Raw genomic sequence first — 27,316 nt, 5'->3', positions numbered from 1 at the left:
TCGCGACTTTACCGACACCCGATTCGAGCGCGGATCCGTTCCGCGCCCGAATCGGGCAGCCCGACGATTTAAATGCATTAGCATGCATTTAAATCGATCTAATGAACCGCCTGCCCAACTCTATCATCAATTCCCATTTTACCTCCTTCTGTTCCGTTCCGGATCCGCGCTTTCAGCAACCTGCAAAATAAAAATCCGAAGCCGATTTGTATTTTGCAGGGGAACCTCCGAAGCGGGTTCAGAGCCTGCAACAGCTCTCTGACCCAGATCATCCTCTGGGAGGGCGGGGGGGGGGGGGGGGGTTGGTTGGGGGGTGGAGGAGGGAGGCGGGTCAGATCATCCTCTGGGAGGGGGGGAGGAGGGAGACGGGTCAGATCATCCTCTGGGACGGGGGGGAGGAGGGAGGCAGGCCAGAGCATCCTCTGCAGGGGGGAGGGGGGGGAGGAGGAGGAGGTGGGTCAGATGTATCTCTGGGGGGCGAAAGGGCTGACCGTTGTCTGGTGGTGGGGGGAGGCCCGATCGCTCACTGGTGGGGGAGGGGGGGGGGCGGATGGATCTCTGGTGGGGGGCAGGGGGGTCTGCTGCCACTCTGTGGGTGATCCCTCCTCCCCACCGGAGGAACGAATCACTCCTGCCCCCCCCTCCCTCCCCACCAATCGCCTGAAGAGTGGCAGCAGACGCCCCTGCCCCCCCACCAGAGATCCATCCGACCCCCCCCCCCCACCAGTGAGCGATCGGGCCTCCCCCCACCACCAGACAACGATCAGCCCTCTCGCCCCCCCCCCCCCCCCAGAGATACATCTGACCTGCCTCCCCCTCCTCCCCCCCCAGAGGATGCTCTGAGCCGCCTCCCTCCCCCCCCCCCTCCCCAGAGATACATTTGACTGCAAGACCCCAGACTGATTAGAGCTTCGGGTTCAGTGAATTGCACTAGATAGGACAGCAATCAGATTATTAACTCTGCTTGAAAATACTTTCCACTGCCCAGGATTAGCATGAATTTTTTGATATAGATCGATAAGCAATCTCCTCTCTATGAGAAATGCCTGAAAGATTCATTTGTCTGATCAAAGGTTTATATCAGTGACCTGAGACAGCTAGCTATTGTTTTCTGCCTTCTTTACAGCAGAACCTCTCTAAAACTCCCAGGCTCTCTTTCACCTAATCGTGGAAGTCATCACAGGGTTACAAGATTCCATCTTCCTGTGACTACCAGAATAAAATTAGCACAGGAGCGACTTCCAGTGCAAGGCACATCAATGATCCGCATCACTGACCTGCCTCCTCCTCTCCCCCCCCCCCCCCCCCCCCCCCCCACCGAGAGATACATCTGACCTGCCTCCCTCCCCGTCCCCCCTCTCCTCCAGAGGATGATCTGTGTCAGAGAACCGCTCTCTCCACTTTCTGCTTTTTTTTCCTTTCCCGACCCGGGCGCGCTTTTTCAAATTTTTTTCGAACTGCGCATGCGCAGTTCAGAGCTCCAATCGTTCCGGCAGCACTAAGCCCCGCCCACAGCGCCGATCGGACTGGAGCCGGCTGAAAGCGCATGGGCGCGTTTGAAAGCGGATTTCAAGGTTGGATCTGTACTACGCCCAGATTCGGCACTTAGAATCAAAATGGTAAAATCGGGCCCTATGTGTGCCCAGCTCTTTCAATAACACAGATAAGAATTGATATATTGTATCAATATATCAATTGATATATTGTTATCTGTTCAGTTCAGTCCTGTCTAAGGTTTTGGATCGAGTCTGTATCCAGACTAACTTCTGCTGGTCCCTCTCTCTCTCGCAAGTAATCCTCTTTCGTTTTCTGGTGTGTTAATTTTAAATGATGCTCAATAAAAGAAGTTCAACTTTGGATGAGTGCTGCCTACGTCTAGTCTAAGAAATTAACAGACCCTACACGTGGATATATGAATTTAGATCATAGATCAGACATTGTCGTTTTGAATGGCAGAACAGGCTCACTGAACTGACTATCCGACTCCTATTCCTATGTTCAAAGGTATGCAAGTTCTGCTCCATAACAACATTGTGGAATCTTCATTGCGCCCAATACCATTTCAACATGTCAATCAGATACCTCCCCGATTAATCATCCTCATACCTCAAGTGCTTTCTGTTGCTTTCAAATTTTCCTCGCCAAAAAAACGTATTTATCTCTTCTGTCTGAAACTCTTAAAACATTCTGTATTGTCAAACATTGTAAATCAAACTGTGAATGCTGCATTGGCTTAAATTGCAGGTTTCGATTAGACTGAGAAAGTCGTTGGCAGCTTCATAACATAATATTGGTCTGACAGGCAGGGAAATGTTATTATATCTTCACAGTTTATGGACCTTCCATTAAAGTCACCATTAAAAACGATATCTGAGTCTGAGAAAAGACTGCGTTAGCTTTTTACAAATCTCCACAACTATTTCTGTACTTAAATAAGATTTAAGAACAAATTTTTAAGTTTAAAACCTAATACAGGGAGTTAAGTATTGGAAAGATGCTCTGGTTTATTTTCCTCTGCTTTTTATAGGGTAGCATTAGAAACTTACATCAAGGTGTCCTATTGAATTATGTGTGACCTGATGTATAGGCAAGGTGAGGGAAGAAAAGGGGGGTTGTTTCTTGTGGCTTCTTGTCCTTGCCTCCCTTAACTTGGGTGAAAGAGCTACTATAATTTTGGGAATTAACACATGAAATTAACACTGTTAATACCTTGCTTTAGGGGTTATATTGGAGGAATTAAAGAAATTTGCCCCCAATATATTTTAGCACAGGAAGAGAAATTCCCCCATTCTTAATTGTCTATGCTGAATGAAGGACAAACCTGGGGCTGATTCCACACAACATACATTTATTTGACCTTTAACATAATAAAACCTCCTCAGGGTGTTTCACAGGCGCATGAGACCATTGGGAACTATTAGGTTAGATGACCAAAAGCGTGGTCAAAGCAGGAGGTTTGAAAGAGTGCCTTAAAGGAGAAAAGGGAAGTAGAGAAATTGAGAGCTTTGGGAGGGAGTTCCAGAGCTTGGGGCTCAGGAAACTGAAGGCGCAGTCACCAATGATGGAGCAACTAAAGCTGGAGTTGCACAATAGGCCAGAATTAGAGGCAAACAGGAAATTCAGAAGGTTGTGAGGCTGGAGGACAGAGGCAAGGCCACGGAGGGATTTGAAAACAAGAATAAGTACTTTAAAACAACAAAGTTGCATGACTTGGAGCCAACATTGGTCAGCAAACATAGGGGGGACAGGGGAATGGGACTTGATGCAAATTAAGACATAGGCAGCAGAGTTCTGGATGATCTCAAGCTACCTCTTTAACACAGCCTCATGTTCAATATCAATTTGACTGCCACCTTTTATCAACTATTTTCTGGAAGATCATATAGCACACCCCTCCTTTGCCCAAGACATAAAGACTTGAAGGTCCCTGAGCTTAATCACTGACTGTGTGGAGTAAGCTGGTCACAGCTGGGGCAGCAATTGAGAAGCTGTAATGTCACTTGGCTGGGGAAAGCATTAGAGTTCGTAACTGCGGTAGAATCTTTTCCCAACACCACACCCTTCTCAAGCTGCAAGCTGAGGTTGGAGTGGAAAGGCAGAAAACTAAAAAATTGTTACGCTCCTCGGAATGAAGAGAAGCAATTTACTTCAGAGAGCTGCAATCATTATGTTGTCATAAGGATCCGCAGAGGATTCATTTAGTGGATTGATTCTTGCAACTTCTGCACAGAGCAGCAATGGACAGTCAATGAACAGAAAACTTCTTTTAGTGTCACCATGGTTTTATTAGAATATATTGGGTGTCTGAACTTTTCATTTTATTTTCAGTTAAATTCTAGAAAGAAAGCAGCAGGACAGTTAGAAAATGTGGGCTTCCAAATTTGGATTGTGCTTCATAGAACCATAAAATCCCTACAGTGCAGAAGAGGCCAGTCGGCCCATCAAGTCTGCACCAACTCTCCATAAGACCACCCTACGTAGGCCCAATCCCCAACCCTAATCCTGTAACCCACTGAATTCATCATGGCCAATCGACCTAACCTACACATCTGGGATCATTAAGGAGCAATTTAGCATGACCAATCAACCTAACCCAGCACACCTTTGGAGTGTGGGAGGAAACCGGAGCACCCGGAGGAAATCCATGCAGACACGGGGAGAACGTGCAAACTCCGCATAGACAGTGACCCAAGGCCAGAATTGAACTCAGGTCTCTGGCGCTGTGAGGCAGCAGTGCTAACCACTGTGCCATGCCACTTCAAAAGAGCATTCTGTGTTAACCCTAGGATGAAGTATTGATGCTTTAATGCTCCATTTGCTCTGACTTCTCTATCTTTGGCCTTCAATTTCACTCTAATAAATCTCAGTGTAAGCTGGAGAAACAATGCCACGGGTATGTTGTAGGTCTGATATGACAGATGCAAATTTTTAAAAGACTTTAGACATGGTTGAGCTTTCACTTCATACTGTGTTAGGAGAAGCTGGGGATGTGGGTTGGGCGTGTCATCAATTCAGGGGGAATAGAGACAGAGTGGGTTGGGAAACCTCATCAGAAAATTGTGCTGGCAGTGCAGTTTGCACTTTGGGATGTTTTTCTATGTTAAAGGTTCGACATAAATGTTGGCCTTTATTGTTCTTTTCAGACTCCTGTTTTGCTCAGACTTCCTGTTTCCTTTTCTGTACTGCCTCACCCTCACTATTTCAACTGTTTACACAGTAATTGCTCAGGGTAGTGTGCTAGGGCTAACCATTTTCAGCTGCTTCAATTACCTATTCTTTAGAAACATGGAAAATAGGGGCAGGAGTAGACCATTCAGTCCTTCAAGCCTGCTCCACCATTCAATGTGATCATGGTTAATCCTCAATGCCATACGCCTGCATGCTGCCAATACCCCTTGATGTTATTAGACCTCTAGTGATCTCTCTATTTCCTTCTTAAATATATGACTTGGCCTCCACAGCTTTCCCACCTAGTTTTGTGTCATCAGCAAACTTGGAAATTTTACTTTTGGTGCACTCATCCAAACCATTGATGTATATTGTGAAAAGCTAGGAACCAAACACTGATCCCTGTGGGACCCCAGTAGACACTGTCTGCCACGTTGAAAATAACCCATTTATCCCTGTCTGCTAACCAATTCTCAATCCATACCAAAATATTACTCCCAATCCCATGTGTTTTAACTTTTGATACTAACCTCTTATATGGAACTTTACTAAAAGCTTTCTGAAAATCCAAATACACCACATCCACTAGTTCACCCTTATCTATTCTATAGTTACCTCCTCAAAACACTCCAGTAGGTTTGTCATACGCGATTTCCCTTTCATAAATCCATGCTGTCTTTGTCTAATCACATCGATATTTTCTAAGTGCCCTGTTATCACTTTCATTTATAATAGACTCCAGCATTTTCCCTACTACTGATAGGCTCACCAGTCAGTAATTCCCAGTTTTCTCCCACCCTCCTTTCTTAAATAGTTACATTTGCCACCTTCTAACCTCCCAGGGCTGTTCCGGAATCTATAGATGGGGTGTAGATTATCAAACCCTAGTGATTTACTGCCTTTCAGTCCCATTAATTTTTACAGCACTTTTTCTTGTAATACTAATTTTCTTCAATTCCTCCTTCTCACTAGACTCTTGATCCCTTAACATTTCTGGGAAGTTATTTGTGTCATCCTTTGTGAAGACAGAACTAAAATAGTTGTTTAATTGCTCTGCCATTTCCTTGTTCTCTGTTATAAATTCTCCTGTATCAGACTACAAGGGACCGACATTTGTCTTCACTAATCATTTTCTTTTTACATATTTATAACAGTTTTTACAGTCTGCTTTTATGTTACTTGTAAATTTGCTCTATTTTCTCCTCGTTATCGACTCTTCGTCCTTCTTTGCTGAATCTTGAACTGTTACCAATCCTCAGCCTTGCTACTTTTTCTAGCAACTTATCTGACATCTCTTTGGATCCAAAACTATCCTTAATTTCCTTTGTTAGCCATGATTGGACCACTCTTCCTGTGTTTTAACTTAAGCTGTTGCAAAACCATGCTTTATAATGAATTACTTTATGAATTTACTGGCTAAAAAACACTGATTGGTGGTTTAAGAAAACTGAAAGCCACATTCCAGTCAGTTGAAACCAGTGTCAAAGGTGTCTGAGCCATTGAAATGGAGCCAACCTGTCTGCAGAGCCTTAGCAAGAACAATTACCAAGGATTGTGAATGGGGGCCATCTCCTATCCCATTAGCAAAGTATCCTGACAATCACCAGGATGCTTGACTGGGTAGGGGCAAACCATCAGACAAAATCATTTGGACAATAGGAATGGTGGCACAGTGGTTAACACTGCTGCTAGGGACCCGAGTTCAATTCTGGCCTTGGGTCACTATCTGAGTGGAGTTTGCATATTCTCCCCGTGTCTGCGTGGGTTTCCTCCGGGTGCTCCAGTTTCCTCCCACATTCCAAAGATGTGCAGGTTAGGTGGGTTGGCCATGCTAAATTGCCCTTAGTGTCCCAAGATGTCTAGGTTTAGAGGATTGGTGGGGTAAATATGTGGGGTAATGGGGATAGGGTCTGGGTGGGATGCTCTGACAGTGCAGAATTGATGGGCTGAATGGCCTCCTTCTGTACTGTAGGGATTCTATGATTCTATGAAAGGACCATGCCCAAACATTATCTGAGCATCCACCTGAAATACACTAGCCATGACCATATTTGGGTTTACTGGACAGTTGGCGAGAATCATGTGACAAGCCAGCTTGACGTTTTGAGTTGAAATAAGTTTTCTTTGCAGTCCAGAGCATAAGCAAATAAGACGCTAAAGAAGCAAGACCCTCAATGGGTTTCCGTTCTCTTTCTCTATTTAACTTCTATATTTTGAACCCTGTCTGCTGTCTGAGTTTCTGCATGCCACAGGCAGAGTAAATAATCAGCTTCTGTCTATAGAAGAAAAGATAAACTGACCGATTATCAGCTCCTGATGGCGACTGGAAAGTTTTATAAGGGTAGAGGCAGAAGCCCTGATAGTGTTTTAGATATTTGGATATGCACTTGAAGTGCTGTAACTTACAAGATCAAGAGCTAGAAAGTCGGATTAGGTTGGATGGATTCCTGTCAGCCGCTACAGACAAAATGGGCTGAATAGCCTCATTCCACATTATGGCCGGGATTCTCCCAAAATAAAACTAAGCGCCCAACAGGTGGGAAAATTGAAATATTTTCCGTCCATTTTTGGGCTTACTAACCAGAACAAATTTCCGACATTCTGTGCAATACAGGGTGCCATAGCGTGATTCACTCTGAAGAGTGGTGGACAGGGCCTATTCCCACCCAAGAGCATAGTGCTGGGCCAGCCACTGTGCATGCGCCGGTTTGTCAGTGTGAAGATTGACACATGCGCACTGGCTCCCCCATTGACAGCTCCCAATCACTGACCTTCCAATCTCCCTGGAGCCTTCCTGATCACTGACCTCCTGACACCCCCACCGATCGCTGGCCTACCGGAACCCCCATCCGGGCCAGCCCCATACTGCCCCCCCATTCCGCCAGGCCAGCCCCAATCTCCCCCCCACCCCGGGCTATCCCCAATCTATCCCCACCCAATGGTCTGCCCTGATCCCCTACCAATGGCCAGCCTTGACTATCCCCTCCCAATGGCCAGCCCTGACCATCACTCCCCTGGCCAGCCCTAATTGCTTCCTCCCTCCCTCTCCCACCATCTTAGTGCAGAGTGGCAGGGGATTTCCTCCCACCCATCAATTGCTCCCCCAATAGGCCCATGCCCCTTGGCACTGCCCAGTGCCAAGGTGTCTGGTTGGCAGTGCCAGTTTGCCACTTGGGGAGTGCCAGGTTGCAGAATCCTGGCCTATATATTTCTATGACACACCACCACCTTAAACTCTTCAACACGAGTGTACTGTAGCAGCAGTGTGTGTACCATCTCTATAATATGCAATGCGGAATTCACCATTGACTGTGCTTTCCAACCCATGACCTTTATCAGTAAGAAGGAAAAGGGGAGCAGATGCATGAAAACACCAGAACCTGCAAGGACCCCCTCAAACCACACACCTTCCTGACTATCTCTGTTCCTTCACTGGGTCACCTTTCCTACCTACACCAGATGGACTCAATGGCTCAAGACGGCAGCTCACCACTACCTTCTCAAGTGTAATTAAGGATGGATAGCAAATGCTGGCTTTGCCAGTGATGTTCACATCACACAAAAGAATTTAAAAAAAGATTCTGACAGATATTTTCTCTCCTATCCTCAGTCAGCCTCTGCATTGAGTGACTTCTCAATTTCTGTAACTTCAACCTCTATCTGAACTCATCATCCTCTCTCTCCTCTGGATTCAATGTCATCTTATGCTTATCAATTCAAGGCTGAGATTGACAGATTTTTATTCAGTAAAATGATCAGCGGGAGTAAGGTGGGAAAGTGGAGTTGAGGATTATATCAGATCAATCATGGCCTCATTGAACGGTGGAGCAGACTCGATGGGCCAAATGGCCTACTTCTGCTCCTATATTTTATGGTCTCAAAGAACAAAGAACAGTACAGCACAGGAAACAGGCCTTCGGCCCTCCAAGCCTGTGCCGCTCCTTGGTCCAACTAGACCAATCGTTTGTATCCCTCCATTCCCAGGCTGCTCATGTGACTATCCAGGTAAGTCTTAAACGATGTCAGCGTGCTTGCCTCCACCACCCTACTTGGCAGCGCATTCCAGGCCCCCACCACCCTCTGTGTAAAAAACGTCCCTCTGATGTCTGAGTTATACTTCGCCCCTCTCAGCTTGAGCCCGTGACCCCTCGTGATCGTCACCTCCGACCTGGGAAAAAGCTTCCCACTGTTCACCCTATCTATACCCTTCATAATCTTGTATACCTCTATTAGATCTCCCCTCATTCTCCGTCTTTCCAAGCAGAACAACCCCAGTCTACCCAATCTCTCCTCATAGCTAAGACCCTCCATACCAGGCAACATCCTGGTAAACCTTCTCTGCACTCTCTCCAATGCCTCCACGTCCTTCTGGTAGTGCGGCGACCAGAACTGGACGCAGTACTCCAAATGCGGCCTAACCAGCGTTCTATACAGCTGCATCATCAGACTCCAGCTTTTATACTCTATACCCCGTCCTATAAAGGCAAGCATACCATATGCCTTCTTCACCACCTTCTCCACCTGTGTTGCCACCTTCAAGGATTTGTGGACTTGCACACCTAGGTCCCTCTGTGTTTCTATACTCCTGATGACTCTGCCATTTATTGCATAACTCCTCCCTACATTATTTCTTCCAAAATGCATCACTTCGCATTTATCCGGATTAAATTCCATCTGCCACCTCTCCGCCCAATTTTCCAGCCTATCTATATCCTGCTGTATTGCCCGACAATGCTCTTCGCTATCCGCAATTCCAGCCATCTTTGTGTCATCCGCAAACTTGCTGATTACACCAGTTACACCTTCTTCCAAATCATTTATATATATCACAAATAGCAGAGGTCCCAGTACAGAGCCCTGCGGAACACCACTGGTCACAGACCTCCAGCCGGAAAAAGACCCTTCGACCACTACCCTCTGTCTCCTATGGCCAAGCCAGTTCTCCACCCATCGAGCCACTTCTCCTTGTATCCCATGAGCCTTAACCTTCTTAACCAACCTGCCATGTGGGACTTTGTCAAATGCCTTACTGAAATCCACATAGTCTCCCGAACTATCTCCTTCTGAGTAAACTTCCCTTCCCAACAGCATGGTGGGTGTACCTATACCACATGAACTGCAGCGATTTAAGGCGGCGGCTCACCACCACCTTCTCAAGGGCAGTGATGGACAAAAGCTGGCTTTGCCAGCAGTGCCCAAATCCCATAAATAAATACAACACATTCCTTTGTGTCACTTAAGTTCCTTGAATTTCTTTCATTATGTTTTTTTAATTATTTTATTTTAATATCTCTTGTCATTGCAATAAAAATAAAAATTCTACTTCCTGAGCCTGTGTGTGCATGTCTGCATGTGTGTTTTTCCTACTTCTTTGCTCTATTCATCTGCACTGTTTCCCAATCTGAATACAAGTTACACATGAAATTTGTATGTGCTTGCCAGGTGCTGACTGACCTGCTGAATATTTCTAGAACTTCCTGCTTTGTCTCTGAATTTTGCATTGGTTGACCTTCCATTTTCTGACTTCCAAGCAGTTTATAGGGCCTAGACCAAGCCTATCCATAAATACCAGAGTCTTAGAGTTTAAATGATGGTGATACTAAACAATAATATAAAGAACACAGTGCATGAAGTTGTATCAAGCTCCCAAATAAAGGTTCATAGCAATCAAGTAATATTGCATCAGATGCTGGGATAATTTAGTTAACACATCACACAGCTATATTAACTGAACCTCTTCGAGCAAACTCCCAGATATCACGCACCTTGGGTATCCCTAATTGTATGTTTTCCCATTGTGTAGGATTGTTTCTTCTCCAGGCACAATTGTGGACACTGTCAGTGCCGTCTGTTTAATGAACCAACAGGAGATAGATTTGAGCAGTATGGAGAAGGGCGGAATTGGTAATCCTACCCCATTTGCTGAAATTGTCAGAACCCCAGGCGAGTGTCAATACCCCAATTAGTCATTAGGTCAAGTATACCTTTCAATTAGAGTTCCAGTTCACGGAAAAAGCATCATAGAATGAATCGGAAAAGTCTAAACACATGCTTAGATTCAATAGTGTTTACTCTATTTCTCTTTATGCTGTTACATACCCAATAGCATAAAAGGAAAACATTCAATCAATATATTCCCAATTTTACCCTCACCCACCCAGTAAGATCAAAGATGGTTCAGGTCTAACGCCCAATTCACACTCAATCCGATTGTAGGGAAATGGAGTGTAAAATCGGGTGGGGTGTAAATCAAACATCAGACTCAAAGCGGCCCAGTTCTCTTGCAGTGGATAAGATTAGAATTAGAAGCGAAGACTTCTTCAGCACACTATACTCGAGGTGGGAATGATGACACCTTTGTGTATCCCCAAAGTGCAGACAGCATCAATGCCAAGGCCTTGGTCATAAGGTCCAATGTTGAATTAGAATGGGTTTTTCATCTCTGCATTCATCCATACTCACTGCCATGTTCAGATTCCTTATCGTGAACATAACCCAACCTCTCACCACTCCCATTCTCAACTCCTCCTCCCCCACCCCTCGCAGTAGCCTGTTTCCTGCCCATCTCAGTGTAAACTCAGTGACAGCCATCCCACCAGCTGACCTTTCACCCCAAAGTGAGTGCCACACATTGCCTCCTGTTGATACAATGAGGACCCACTGCATGCCAGCTGTAGCCTGTTGCCTCAGATCAACCAATGTTGATGTGGAGATGCCAGCGTTGGACTGAGATGGGCACAGTAAGAAGTCTCACAACACCAGGTTAAAGTCCAACAGGTTTATTTGGAATCACAAGCTTTCAGAGCGCGGCTCCTTCATCAGATGAGTGAACAACCAATGTTGCCTGTTATTTTTCACAGAGAATTTCTGCCTCCACTGCAGTCAGACCTGGATTTGGGCTCAAATTCATTTCTACCTCTTTGTATCTGAGTGTAGAAGTTGAAGGGCCTTTCTGTGCAAGAATTGATTTCTGCTTCTACTTTGAAAACAGGGACTGCATTCAAAAGCTTTTATTAAGGATTTCCTGAGAACATAAAGAATACTTTTGAAATTCAAGAATGTTCTCTTCTGAGTTAAATGTTCTTGTAATGTTTTGTGCTGAACATACTGGGTGTCTTATCTGAGGAATGGAGATTTTTCTACATTACTTATAACTTTAGTGTAGGAAACACTCAAATAAATAAGGTATGACCAGATACAGATTAACAATCACTTTGTGTTACTTTTCTACAAGCTTTATTCCAACTGATATTTCACATTTTGCAAGGATCTCCACTTCCCACAACATTTGACTTTGAGCAAATGCTTCAAAATTCATATTGACTCATACCTAGTTTAAAAGGTAGGAGCCTTACCACCCTCTGCTTCCCCAGTGCAGAGGAAATACTTTACACAAGACCCTTACAAAAAGGCTATAAACAAGATCGCCGTTCTTCAGACAGGTCTGAATTCAAGCAGAGGTGCAGAGAACATTCTAACTTACCTCAGTACGCAGTATCCTGGAATGACGATGCTCTCTTTCACTGCACACTGTGTTCACCTAGAGCATTGTCAATCCAGGTGACTGCACTGTGGCAATATAATGCTTATGCTTTAAATCATCACATCATATGATTCTAACGACAGCTCACCAACTCGCCACATTTGTGGCAGTGCCCTGTTTCACTACACAGTGTAGTCCTTGGTTACACACACCAACACATTCTCAAAGACTAAATCAGCCATACCAGTGACGCCCAAATACCGAGAATTAATATATTTTTAAAATGTAGCATTCTTACACATCGTACCATGCAGTGTACTTGATAAAGAGGAGAGATTAAATAGGTTAACTGTTCTTAAATCAGCTGGATCAGGTGAAATGCATCCAAGGATGCTGAGGATGGTCTTCCTATCCTCCCTAGATAGAGGAGTGGTGCCTGAGAGAAGTTTTAAATTAAAGTTTATTTATTAGTGTCACAAGTAGGTTTACATTAACACTGCAATGAAGTTACCGTGAAACTCCCCTAGTTGCCCGATTCCAGCACCTGTTCGGGTACACTGAGGGAGAATTTAGCATGGCCAATGCACCTAACCAGCACGTCTTTTAGCCTGAGGGAGGAAACCGGAGCACCCGGAGGAAAGCCACGCAGACACAGGAAGAACGTGCAGACTCCGCACGGACAATGACCCAAGCCGGGAATTGAACCCGTGTCCTTGGAGCTGTGAGGCAGCAGTGCTAACCACTGTGCCACTGTGCCACCCATCCCAAAGAGGGGTGACTGCACCGTTCCTGGAGGCACTGCAAGACCAGGTCGATGCGTGGGGCGGAAGGAGCAAGCCCCTTTCTCACCGCCTAAAAATTAATTTAATATTTGGCCCCCAGACAGGGGACGTATCAGATATTAAACCGATACTACACTTGATCTTAGCCAAAAGGCCGAGAAGCGAGAAGGACTAGAGAATTGCAACTGTTCAGGAAAGGGTGCAAGAATAAACCCAATAAGCACAGGTCAGCCAGTTTGACCTCAGTGGTGGGAATGCTTTTAGAAATAATATGGGGCAAATGTTCCCCCTCCACTCACCAAGGGAATCGTACTGGGTGAGGGATGCACCATGGAAAAGTTTGTTGACCTCGAGTGGGATTTTCCGGTTTTGGGGTGAGCGCAGCCGGAAAATCCCGTTCAGGACAAAATTAACAGTCACTTGGACAGATGTGGATGATGTAAGGAAAGTTGACATGGATTTGTTAACCAACTTGATTGAGTTTTTTGACGAGGTGAGGGAGAGGGTTGATTAGGGTAATGTGGTGGATGTGGTGTACAATGCTCCTTCTACAATGTAGGGCTTCTATGGTAACTGAAGTTCTTCATCCCTAGAAGCATACTCATGAATCTTTTCTGCACCTTCTCTAACACCTTTACATCCTTCTTAAAGCCCAGAACTGGATGCAATACCTTGAGGCCCAACTAGTTTTCTCTACAGTTTATCATAAGTTCCTTGCTTTTGTACTCTATGCTTCGACATATAAAGTCCAGAATCCCATATGTTTTATTAACTACTTTCCCTTCCTGCTCTGTCACCTTTGATGATTTATGCACATATTCACCCCACCAAGATTCCTCTGCTCCTGAACCCTTTAGAGTTATTTGATAAAATGCCAAATTGGCAGCAAAGTTAGAGCCAATAGAATAAAATGAACAGTGGCAGCATGGATAAGAATTTGGATGAGTAACAGAAAACAGGGAGTAGTTGTGAATGGTTGTTTTTCAGACTGGAGGAAGGGGGGTTCCCCAGGTGTCATTGTTAGGACCACTCCTTTTTCTGATATATATTAATAACCGAAACTTGGGTGCACAGGCACAATTTCAAAATTGCTGAATGACACAAAACTAGGAAAGGTTGTGAAATGTGAGGAGAATAGTGATAGACTTCAAAATGGCATGGACAGGCTCAGGGATGGGCAGACAAAGTGATATATTAAATTTAACACAGAGAAGTGTGAAGTGATTCATTCAGATAGGAAGAATGCAGAGAGACAAAATAAAGGGTACAATTCTAAAGGGTTCAGGAGCAGAGGGATCTTGGTGGGGTGAATATGTGCATAAATCATCAAAAGTGACAGAGCAGGAAGGGAAAGTAGTTAATAAAACATATGGGATTCTGGACTTTATATGTCGAAGCATAGAGTACAAAAGCAAGGAACTTATGATAAACTGTAGAGAAAACTAATTGGGCCTTAAGGTATTGCATCCAGTTCTGGGCTTTAAGAAGGATGTAAAGGTGTTAGAGAAGGTGCAGAAAAGATTCATGAGTATGCTTCTAGGGATGAAGAACTTCAGTTACCATAGAGCCCTACATTGTAGAAGGAGACCATTCGACTCTGAAAGAACATCTTCCCCAGGCCACACCCCATCCTATCCCTGTGACCCTATGCATTTACCATGGCTAATCTACCTAACCTACACATCTTTGGACACCAAGGGACAATTTAGCATGGCCAGTCCACCTAAACTGAATAGATAGGGGCAGCACGGTGGCACAGTGGTTAGCACTGCTGCCTTATAGCGCTAGGGACCCGGGTTCAATTCCAGCCTTGGGTGACTGTGTGGTGTTTGCACATTCCCCATGTTTGCATGGGTTTCCTCCAGGTGCTTTGGTTTCCTCCCACACTCCAAAGATGTGCAGGTTAGGTTGATTGGGCATGCTAAATTGACACTTGGTATCAGGGGGATAAGAAGGGTAAACATGTGGGGTTACAGGGATAGGGCCTGGGTGGGATTGTCATCGGTGCAGGCTCGATGGGCCGAATGGGCTCCTTCTGCATCGCAGGGTTTCTATGATTCTAGATTAGACACTGGGGCTGCTCTCCTTGGAGAAGAGAAAATTAAAAAGAGATTTGATAGAGGTGTTCAAAATCATGGGGTGTCTGATAGGAAAAAAAACTGTTAATGGAGGATTGAGAATTAGAAGGCACTCATTTGAGGTGATTGGCAAAAGAAACAGCAGTGATTTGAGGAAAATCTTTCATATGCACTGGGTGGATTTGGAATACGCAGCCTGAGAGTGTAGTGGTGGTAGCTTCAATTGTGGTTTGAGAAGATAATTAGACAATTATCTGAAGAGAAAGAAATGGAGGGCTGCAGGGAAACGTGGGTGAGTGAAATTAGGTAAGTTACTCTTGCAGAGATCTGGAAGGGACACCATGGGCTGAATAGCTTTTTTCAGTGCTATAACTAATCTATAATTTTATGATTCAGTCCCTTATAATGAATGAAAGTTTTCAAACTCACCACATCATGCAGTCCCTTCTAATAACCATGAAAAGAAAGAGAGACGCAATTATATGGCGCCTGTCACAACCATAGAACATCCCAAAGAACTTTACAGATACTAAAGTATTTTGGATGTGTCGTCACTCTCGTGGTGTAGGAAATACGGCTGTTAATTTATACAAGACCTCCCAACAACAACGTGCCAGTGAGCAGATAATCAGTTTTTGTGATGTTGATTGGGGGATAAATATTGCTGGGTCACTCAGCCAACTCCCCTACTCTTCTTTCACACACACCTCAGAGGGCAAATAGGACCTTGGTTTAACAACACATCCAAACAATGGCATGTCGGACAATGCAGCATTCCCTCAGTACTCTGCAGGAGTGTCAGTCTTAATGTTATACTGAAGTGAGATTTGAACACAACCTTCTGACTCAGAGGCAAGGCTGCTTCCACAGCTCACCAGGAATCCCTTCTAACACCAGTTGTTTAACTTGTTATGGTTCAGGTCAGAAACTCCAAAGTGTTTTATGAAGCCCACCTGAATCATAAGTTTTGCGTTTTGGATTTGGCTCCGATGAGCATGAGATGTTTCCCTTCAGGTGTGATTCAAAAGACCCACTAGGAAACTTTTATCAAACAAAGTTTATATAAGAATCTAGTTAACATGTATAGTAAGAACATTAGCAAGAACTTTTATCAATTACAAACAAGAAACAAAACAACCACTATAACGCATACCCTTAATCAATATATATAAGCTATCCCAATCAAAATCAAAACCAAAACCTCCCATAGACAAAAGACCCTTTTCACAGGTTTAACACAGCACAGACTAATGCTCACGTGGCTAATGGAAATTTGAGTACATTGGTTGAAGTCCAAACAGTTTGAAGACAAGACGGCTTCCCAAAGCACCAGAGAAACTCAGGTCCAGCCCCCAAGAACAGCAGGTTTTCACCCTTCAAGAAACCAGCAGAATTTTCAAAACAACAGGGAGAGAGGGAAAACACTTCTTTTAGCTTGCTGTCCCTTCTAAAACTCAACTCCAATGTGTAGTTCCAAACTGAAACTGAAAATGAATTTCCTGTCACCTGAGCTGCACACAGTTTTTTTCTCCTCTCAATAATGACAGCACCTAAGGTTGTGAGCATGAATTTTTTAAAAACTCTTAAAGGTACACTAACATCACAAACTCACCATGAATCCCTTCCCATACTGGAATCATACAGTGCGGAAGAGGCTCTTCCACTCTTCAAGTCTGCACTGACACATGAGAAACACGTGTTATACATTCTTTAACTCACCATGAATTCTTTCTAATTGTACACAAATGCACCTCATTATTTGCAGGCTCATATAAGGCACATCACCATCTTGTTCCAGTCAAGTAGGGATGGACATTAAATGTTGATCATGCCAGCAATGCTCATACTCTTAAAATGATAGTACAGTTACTTATCCTTCTGTGCAGTCCCCGATTGTACATTATCCTTCACAATAACAACATTCTAATTCACATGATTCATTCTAATTCACATGATTCAGATTTTTGTGATGCCATTCTCTCTCTTAGCACACAATTGAGCTCTATTGAAAGACAGAAAACTTTCTTATCTGACGTTAACACTCATTCATACTCCAAACTAACCATAAGACATAATAGATTCCAATTAATGAGAAAAACATGTATAGATCGGGCTTGTATAATCTTGAGTGTAGTAGATTAATCAGTGAGCTAGTTATGCTGTTTAAAATGATTAAATGATTTAATAGGGTAGATGGAGAGAAACCATTGTGTGTGGTGGGGAAGCCCAGACCAAAGAGGACAAACATAAAATGAAAGCTAGCATATTCAGAGCTGATATACAGAAGACAAGTTCCTCACTACACATCAGTGGAACCTGGAGCTCTGTATGTCCACAAGCTGCTATGATTATATCCACTGAAAAATTAAAATTTGAGATAGATTTTTGCTAGATAAGGCAGGAAAAAGAAGTGATAGATCAGCCATAAAGAATAATAAAAACTTTCATTTAAATAACGCTTTTCATGATCGTCAGATGTGTTAAAGAGCTTTATGGCCAATAAAGTATTTTTTGAAGTGTCATTGCTGATGCAGTGTTGGAAACACAGCAGCCAATATGCTTACAGTAATATGATAATACGGTTTTGTTGTGATGTTGATTGAGGGATAAATATTGACCAGGATAACTCCCATGCTCATTTCTGAAATAGTACCAACTGATCTTTCATTTCCATTATGACGCTACTGAGCCTTTAAGAGATGTATTTTTTTAATCATGTTCTCCGCAGTTTTAAGCAGCTTTGTTTTTTTCATTGTGGCATCAGCTGACTGTTTAGATGTTTTCATTGCTGTTTAAATGGGGTTTTGTTTATTTTTAATCTGGGCCTAATGCACTTTCTGGGAGTTTACAAGCTTTTGAATTGTTGTGGGAAGAATGATTGACAGGTCAAGTCGGACAGTTATTTTTTCTCTCCCAAGAGTTCTTTCACTTTCAGTTTTGACTGTTGGCCAGTTAGAAGGTGTTTGGACTTCAGGTTGGATGCAGTGTTCTGTGTCTCTCTTTGGTATTAGAAATTTTGATGGCTAGTTCTTTGCAATTTTATTTCATTTTCTCGAGTGAACATTTGCTAGCTCGAGGCCAGCAGTAGCATTATCTACACCTGAAGGTGCTGGGATTTCCAGAACAGAGAAGCCTGAGTTTCAATTCCCTGTCCAAAGGACGAATTCAAAACAGGAAACAGATTACAGTTACAGAAATATTCTGCAAAACTACAAGAGGTGAGTGAATCAAGAGAGAAATCTTTGAGCCCAGCTACTGAATTACACTAAAGGACAAGAGAAATCAGTCCAACAATAAATATTTTTTATTTCCAAATACAGCAGCAGCTCAGAACAGGACTGTCACAATTGGATCAAACTTCATTCCCAAGACTCAGTTGAGGGTGAGCCTGTCAAACAGGTACTCTGTTTAAGGACTAATTCATAGCAGCTATTGCTGAGCTGCAAAACCAAGTGAGCATCCTTGTTTTCTGCGCTAAACCTGGGATGGGAGAATGTAGATGGGGAGGTTTTTTTGGTTGGACCAGTGCATTTATTTGTTAAGGTTTACACAATATCATAGTTTTTGTTTTCTTGTTTGTAATTGGTAAAGGTTATTGCTAATTTTTTTCAGTTTAAGAATTAACTGTATTCTTAAATAAACTTTATTTGATTATTCCAAATGTGGTGAGACCACATTTGGAATATTGTGTGCAGTTCTGGTCACCTCACTATAAGAAGGATGTGGAAGCGCTGGAAAGAGTGCAGAGGTGATTTACCAGGATGCTGCCTGGTTTGGAGGGTAGATCTTATGAGGAAAGGTTGAGGGAGCTAGGGCTGTTCTCTCTGGAGCGGAGGAGGCTGAGGGGAGACTTAATAGAGGTTTATAAAATGATGAAGGGGATAGATAGAGTGAACGTTCAAAGACTATTTCCTCGGGTGGATGGAGCTATTACAAGGGGGCATAACTATAGGGTTCATGGTGGGAGATATAGGAAGGATATCAGAGGTAGCTTCTTTACGCAGAGAGTGGTTGGGGTGTGGAATGGACTGCCTGCAGTGATAGTGGAGTCAGACACTTTAGGAACATTTAAGCGGTTATTGGATAGGCAAATGGAGCACACCAGGATGATAGGGAGTGGGATAGCTTGATCTTGGTTTCAGATAAAGCTCGGCACAACATCATGGGCCGAAGGGCCTGTTCTGTGCTGTACTGTTCTATGTTCTAAAGCTCCCTAGTGGGTCATTTGAATCATACCTGAAGTGAAACAACTTATGCTTACCTGCACCAAATTCAAAGTGCAAAACCTATGGTCCAGGCTGACTTCATAAAACACCTAACCAGCACATCTTTCGGGCTGTGGGGGGAGGCCGGAGCGCCTGGAGGAGGCCCATGCAGGCGCGGGGGGGGCGTGCGGACACCACACGGACAGTGGCCCAGGCCGGGAGTCGAACCCGGGTCCCTGGCGCTGTGGGGCAGCAGTGCTGGCCACTGTGCCACCGTGCTGCGCCGTCCAGAATCTTGGAACTAAGCTCCTGAAAAACCTAACCTGTTTATTTCACAAGAATGCAAATTTGTACCCTACAGAGACACACTCTTTTACCAAGCACAGACAGCTTTGATGCACATTTGCAGACCTGAGGTTATGGGTTTCCCAGCTGTGTGCAAGAGTACGGCTGGAATGGGGCGGCATGGTGGCACGGTGGTCGGCACTGCTGCTTCACGGCTCCGGGGACCTGGGTTCGATTCCCGGCTTCGGTCGCTGTCTGTGTGGAGTTTGCACGTTCTCCTCGTGTCTGCGTGGGTTTCCTCCGGGTGCTCCGGTTTCCTCCCACAGTCCAGAGATGTGCGGGTTAGGTTGATTGGCCATGCTAAAATTGCATCTTAGTGTCTTGAGATGCGTAGGTTAGAGGGGTTAGTGGGTAAATATGTAGGGATATGGGGGTAGAGCCTGGGTGGGATTGTGGTCGGTGCAGACTCGATGGGCCAAATGGCCTCTTTCTGCACTGTAGGGCTTCTATGATTCTAAAAAAACCTTGGAGTTTCTGAGCAAACAAATGAGTCTCCTGTTTAACATTTCATCCAAAAGACAGCACATCGAACAGTGCAGCACTCCTTCAGTGTCAGCCTTGAATTTTGTGCTCAAGCCCGAGAGTGGGGTGAGCCATGATCAAACTGAATGTGTTACAATTCTCATGGAGATCAACATTTTATTACATGAGATGAATTTCCCAAATGATCAACAGAAATAACCAAAGCACAAAATTTCACTTTTTCAGACTTTCACTGGAACAAACAAACCAAAATCAACAAAGATCAAACATTAACTAACAGGCAACTGATACACCAAGTTAAAAAAAAACCTCTCATATTAACTAATTCAATCAAGTTATATATTACAATGCCTTTCACTGTGCAATGCACTTCTGGCAGATGTGTAGCATTATGGGAACAAGTCCAAAGTTACTTCCAATTCTTCAGCAGGTTCAATTGTACCTGCTGCACTTGGTTGAAAATTCCAGTATCATTTGAAACTTGTCCCACTCAGGTTGAGTCTTTCTTTCCCTGACTCCTTGTTCCTTAAATCTCCAAGAGTAATGGTAGTTCTGTCTGCTTCTTTTCAAACAGAAACCAATTTTCACGGGCATCAAATTAGGTTGTTAAAACAAAACAGTCTTTCTTTGCTCCACACAATGGTAGCAGCTTTACTGTATCTGCTTTCTCTCTTCTGAAAAAATAACTGTCCCAGGTATGAGAACTTTTATTGAGATTTTAACAGGTTTCTGTTTGAGTTTCTTCCACCATGGCAACCAGATTGCATGAGTCTGTTGTCAAGCAGAGGTGTTTAGTATGGCCCCATCATCCCTTTCCAGAACTTTCTGTTTCATCTGAAGTTAAAGGAGGCACTCTAAAACATGACCACCTTGTAAAGTCCAAAGTTTATAACAAATGGTAGAATAGGCTTGAGGGGTTGAAAGGCCTGCTCCTGCGCTATACTTCTAATAACTTTACTCAACTGTATCTCACAACACAATCTCTTCTAATCACTACTGTAACTAACATAGAGGGGTGCACAGGTCTTGGAAGGTTACTGTACTGAAGAAGGTAGATAAGTAGGGATGGGTGAAGTTATGGAGGGTTTCAAAACAGTGATAAGAATTTTAAAAGTGTAACATTGCTGCAGCAGGAGCCAGTATAGATCAGTGATCACAAGAGTGATAGCTGAACAGGACTTCATAGAATCCCTACAGTGCAGAAGAAGGCCATTCGGCCCATCGTGTCTTACTGTCCACAATCCCATCCAGGCCCTATCCCCTTAACCTCATGTATTTACCCTACTAGTCCCCCTGACACTACGGGGCAATTTAGCATGGCCAATCCACCTAACCCACACATATTTGGACTGTGGGAGGAAACCGAAGTGCCCAGAGGAAACCCACGCAGACAGGAGGAGAATGTGCAACCTCCACGCAGTCACCTGAGGCTGGAATTGAACCCGGGTCCCTGGCATTGTGAGGCAACAGTGCTAACCACTGTGCCACTGGGCCGCCCACTTGGTGTGAGTTAAGCCACAGGCAGCAGAGTTGTAGATGAGCTCAAATTCATCAAGGTCCAAAGTGGAAAGCTGGAATAGAGTGAAAACTGAGAGCAAAAATGAACCGGTCATTTTTGGGATGGTATAACTAGATCATCAGTGTTTAGGCCTCAGCTGTTTGCAATCCATATCAATGAGGGAACCAACAGGAATGTGTCCGAGTTTGCTGAAGATAAAAGCTAAATGGGTAAGTAAGCAATGAGGACGACAGAAAGCGATAAAGGAATGTAGACCAGCACTGAATTGAGGAGACATTTTGTCAATTAGAGCTCTGTAAATCTTTGGTACTCATAGATATTAATTTAATTTAATCATCTACTCATTTACTCATCTAATTTAAACCAGCCTCCCATCCATTGGCTCTGTCTACACTTCCCGCTGCCTCGGCAAAACAGCCAGCATAATTAAGGACCCCACGCACCCCGGACATTCTCTGTTCCACCTTTTTCCGTCGGGAAAAAGATACAAAAGTCTGAGGTCACGTACTAACCAACTCAAGAACAGCTTCTTCTCTGCTGCTGTCAGACTTTTGAATGGACTTACCTTGCATTAAGTTGATCTTTCTCTACACCCTAGCTAAGACTGTAACACTACATTCTGCACTTTCTCGTTTCCTTCTCTATGAACGGTATGCTCTATCTGTATATTACGCAAGAAACAATACTTTTCACTGTATGTTAATACATGTGACAATAATAAATCAAATCAAATCAAAAAATCAATATATTCAAGCCTGAGATCAACTGATTATTGGAACTGAGAGGTATTGGATGGGGCTGGAAGTGGAGTTGATAAAAAGGCTCAGCTACGATTTTATTCAAGGGGCCATTTAGACTAATGTTCTTTTAATGGTCTTGAGGAGGTATGTGGTACCATCTGACAACAGTACAAAGTCACCATACCATGCAGTCCCTTCTATTAACACTATTTCATTGTAATATACTCTGCAGCCTCTGTCAGTTAGAGTCCTCTCCCTCAGCTCTGATAGTGCTTTACCGTGCCACGCTATGCAGTCACTGTGAATGAGAGAACTCTTGTTCAACACATTCTCATAAAATGATGTATAAAAGAAGAGCCCACTGTTATTGAATGTGCTGCATAATTGGTGTAGCTGTACAGACATTATTCACTTAACCTTTTAAGCAGTGTATCAACTTCAGTCCAGAGATGCTGTTCCGATTTGGACTTAGAAACTTGATTGTGCCTTTTTGCAATATCATGCTCCATTTGCCTCACAACCAAATGCACACTATCAATGCATCAGCAAATGCATGTTTTTGCAAGTCCATTGTTAAGTTAATTGCCTTATTAAAGGCAAAAGTGCATAAATGGACACAGTGGAGCAGTTGGTATGGGGAAATCAAAAGGAGTTTGTATCTATACTGAGTTGTATGGAGAATTAGCTCATTGACGGTAAAAGCTGTATTATTCCTCCATTATATACTGGCATTGATATTAACGCACACACACACACAGACGTAGCTTTCACTATAATGTTCACTCTACATCAACCCTCAATGCGGTACCTATATTGAATCATACGGTACAGAAAGAGACTACTTAGCCCACTGGTCCCATGCCGGCCCTTGGAGTTTATTCAATTGTTCTCAGTCCTCTGCTCTTCTGCTATAGTCTTGATACATAAAAACATAAGGTCATGAAGATAGGAACAAGTGTAGGGCCATTTAGTCCCTCAAGCCTGCTCCGCTTTTCAATAAGATCGGATCGTGGCCATAACTTGAAGCACTGCAGCAACTCACCAAGGCTCCATCGACAGCACCTTCCCAACCTGTGACCTCTATAACTTGGAAGGACAAGGGCAGCAGGCACATGGGAGAATCATCACTTTCAAGAACCCCTCCAACACGCACACCATCTGACTTGGGTCTACATTGTTGTTCCTTCACTGTCACTGGGTCAAACTCCTAGAATTATCTTCCTTATAGCATTGAATTTACCTACAACACATGGGTTGCACTGGTTCAAGAAGGCAGCTCACCACCACCTTCTCCAGAGCAATTAGGGATAAGCAACAAATGCTGGCCTAGCCAGCAACACCCACGTCCTGTGGATGTATAAGTAAAAAACAACTTCCTTGCTTTTGTACTCTATGCCACAACTTATAAAGTCGAGGCGTGCACATAGATTATTAATAGCCTTTTCAGCTTGTCCTTCAACAACTTGGGAATGGCCCCCAGGTCTCTCTGCTCTGCACCTCTTTTAAAATTGCACCATTTACTTTATGTTGCCTCACCTCATTCTTCCAGCCAAAATGAATAACTTCACAGTTTTCAATGTTAAATTTCATCTGTCATGTGACTGCTTATTTCCACACTTTGTGTCCTCCTACAGGCAGTCCCTCAGGTTTGAACAAAGAACAAAGAACAAAGAACAGTACAGCACAGGAAACAGGCCCTTCGGCCCTCCAAGCCTGTGCCGCTCCTTGGTCCAACTAGACCAAGGGTGGCTTGTTCCCACTCGAGTTTGATGGGTTTTGAGATGGCTGATCAGTTTAATGCATGCTCTGTAGACTGCCACATGCATGTCATTGTGGAGTAGGTGGAGGCTGGTTACAAATATCTGGGGCATACAAATTTGAGGAGGATATCCCATTAACCTCTGCGGTTAACAGGATCAAAGATCAACAAGGGTCACACGTGCAGTGGTTGATGCTGTTTCTTGTCTTTTTTTTAATTTGTCACACAGTGCAGACCATCTCTATGGTGCCTCTCAATGGGTGAAACCACGCACATTCTGCGGCCAATGGGAGAAGGCAGTTGAGAAGGGTGCTTACAATGATCTTCCCTGCACAGACAATCGAGAGACTCCTCTGTAGTTACCACAATCAGACTTGACTCCCTCCTTGAGTAGAGTCACGATTACAGTGTGCCTGAGATAGAGGGATATGGGCCAAATATGGGCAACTGGCACTAGCTTCATGGTAAAAACTGGACAGCATGGACAAGTTGGGCCAAAGGGCCTGTTTCCATGCTGTAAACCTCTATGACTATGACTCTATCACCTGGGGCAGCATGGTGGTACAGTGGTTAGCACTGCTGCCTCACAGCGCCAGGGATCCAGGTTTGATTCCCGTCCTGGATTGCTGTCTGTGTGGAATTTGCACATTCTCACTGTGTCTGTCTGGGTTTCCTCCGGGTGCTCCGGTTGCCTCCCACAGTCCAAAGATGTGCGGGTTAGGTTGATTGGCCGTGATAAATTGCCCCTTAGTGTCAGGGGAACTAGCTAAGGTAAATGCATGGGGTTATGGGGATTGGGCCTGGGTGGGATTGTGTTAGTGCAGACTCGATGGGCCAAATGGCCTCCTTCTGCGCTGTCGAGATTCTATGATTCTATGAAGCACTTTTCCTAGATGAGCAATACGAGGTTGTGCAGCCAAGCCAGGAGTGTGTCTCTGCTGTGGAGGGATTCCATCTGCCCCAGGGGCTGTTAAAAGGCTTCTTTAACTTCACTTCAGACTGAGGAGACTGAGCTGGATGGTGTATTGAGGAATGGAATTGTGGACATTCGAGTCAAAGGCAGTGTCTCAGTTGAAGTGTTCTTCAAAATGTTGACTCCAGTGAGCACTGACTGACTCCCTGTCTTTGATAAGCTCCCCTCCATGTTTGGCTCTCAGAGGGGTAGCCTCAGGGAGGGAAGTGGTGAGCAAGAGGATCAACGATGGAAGAAGCAAGTGGGAGGGCCTGGGAGCTGAATGGGCAGAGAATAGGAGGATCAGCAAGCGAGGGGAGTGGGGAACAGGAGGGCTGGGCAAGCAGGATGGGCAGCTTGCGGGATGGTCAAAAGATGGGAGAGGCTGCTCCAAAATGGTGTCAGAATTAAGAATTTGGGGAAGTTAACGAGGTTAACAGCTAAGATGAAAACAACACAACAGAGAAGTAATAAAACTAGCAGGTGTCAAGAGAAATAATGAGATGCATTTTACCCAGTAACAAGATTAGCAGGCATCTAGAGAACTTGAGGTGTGAATTGCTGTATCAGTAAAAATTGTTTACAATTGGAGCTATACAAAGTGATAGCTTCTAAAGGCAATGGATTTTGGCCAAAGTGGCGGTGTAACAATGTAACTGCCAGCATCCTCTTTGGTGAGGCAAGCTAGTTTTCCATCCAACAGCCAGGCGAGCCAAAATCTTCAGAGTGCCTTGTTCCATCTAACATTTAAAGCCAAATTGTAGATATTCTCTCTAAAAGATACAGTTTTGTACCTTCACTGATTAAAAGACACCCCACCCAGTGCAATCATGTCATTCCTATAGTGAGGTGACCAGAACTGCACAAAGTACTCGGGCTGTGGCCTAACCAATGCTCCATACAGTTCCAACATAACCTCCCTGCTCTTATACTCTATATCATGACTGATAAAAGCAAGTGTCCAATATCTCTTCTTAACTAGCCTATTCACCTGTTCTGCTGCCTTCAGGGATTTGTGAATAAGTACCCCAAGATCCATCGAATCCTCTGAGCTTCCTAGTGTCCTGCCCTTGTCTTGTTACTTCTTCCAAAGTGCCTCACCTCACACTTACCAGGGTTAAATACCATCTGACAATGTTCTGCTCATCTGGCCAACTATCCATATTTTCCTGTAACCTAAGACCTTCCTCTTCACTATTAACTACCCTACCAATCTGGGTGTCATCTGCACACTTAATTATTATTCCCCCCACATTCTCACAGTATTATTATGTACATAATAAACAATAAGGGACCTTGTGGTATGCCACTGGACACCAGCCTCCAGTCATTCAAACAACCTTCTATCACCACTCTTTGTGTCCTATTACTAATGATGTGAAGATGCCGGCGTTGGACTGGGGTAAGCACAGTAAGAAGTCTCACAACACCAGGTTAAAGTCGAACAGGTTTATTTGGTAGCAAATACCATAAGCTTTCGGAGCGTGCTGCTCCTTCATCAGATGGAGTGGTCTCTGTTCTCCAACAGTGCATAGACACAGAAATCAAGTTACAGAATACTAATTAGAATGCAAATCTCTACAGCCAGCCAGGTCTTAAAAGGTACAGATAATGTGGTTGGAGGGAACATTAAACACAGGTTAAAGAGATGTGTATTGTCTCCAGACAGAACAGCTGGTGAGATTATGCAAGACCAGGGGCAAGCTGTGGGGGTTACTGATAATGTGACATAAATCCAACATCCCGGTTTAGGCCGTCCTCATGTGTGCGGAACTTGGCTATCAGTTTCTGCTCAGCGACTCTGCGCTGTCGTGTGTCGTGAAGGCCGCCTTGGAGAACGCTTACCTGAAGATCCAAGGCTGAATGCCCGTGACTGCTGAAGTGCTCCCCCACAGGAAGAGAACAGTCTTGCCTGGTGATTGTCGAGCGGTGTTCATTCATCCATTGTCGTAGTGTCTGCATGGTTTCCCCAATGTACCATCCTTTCCTGCAGCGTATCAGGTAGACAACGTTGGCCGAGTTGCAAGAGTATGTACCGTGTACCTGGTAGATGGTGTTCTCACGTGAGATGATGGCATCCGTGTCGATGATCCGGCACGTCTTGCAGAGGTTGCTGTGGCAGGGTTGTGTGGTGTCATGGTCACTGTTCTCCTGAAGGCTGGGTAGTTTGCTGCGGACAATGGTCTGTTTGAGGTTGCGTGGTTGTTTGAAGGCAAGAAGTGGGGGTGTGGGGATGGCCTTGGCGAGATGTTCGTCTTCATCAATGACATGTTGAAGGCTCCGGAGGAGATGCCGTAGCTTC

At 44.3% G+C, this 27,316-nt stretch overlaps 1 pseudogene; it reads right to left on the bottom strand.

Moving 5' to 3' along the window:
• Positions 1-12,924: 12,924 nt before the first annotated feature.
• On the bottom strand, positions 12,925-13,099 carry LOC144502178 (U2 spliceosomal RNA; annotated as a pseudogene).
• Positions 13,100-27,316: the final 14,217 nt, after the last annotated feature.

Source organism: Mustelus asterias, chromosome 12 (genome assembly GCF_964213995.1).
Source record: "Mustelus asterias chromosome 12, sMusAst1.hap1.1, whole genome shotgun sequence".
In the NCBI taxonomy this organism is placed as follows: Eukaryota; Metazoa; Chordata; class Chondrichthyes; order Carcharhiniformes; family Triakidae; genus Mustelus; species Mustelus asterias.
The sequence above is the reverse complement of the archived record's forward strand: the minus strand, read 5'-3'. Positions and strand labels throughout refer to the sequence as shown.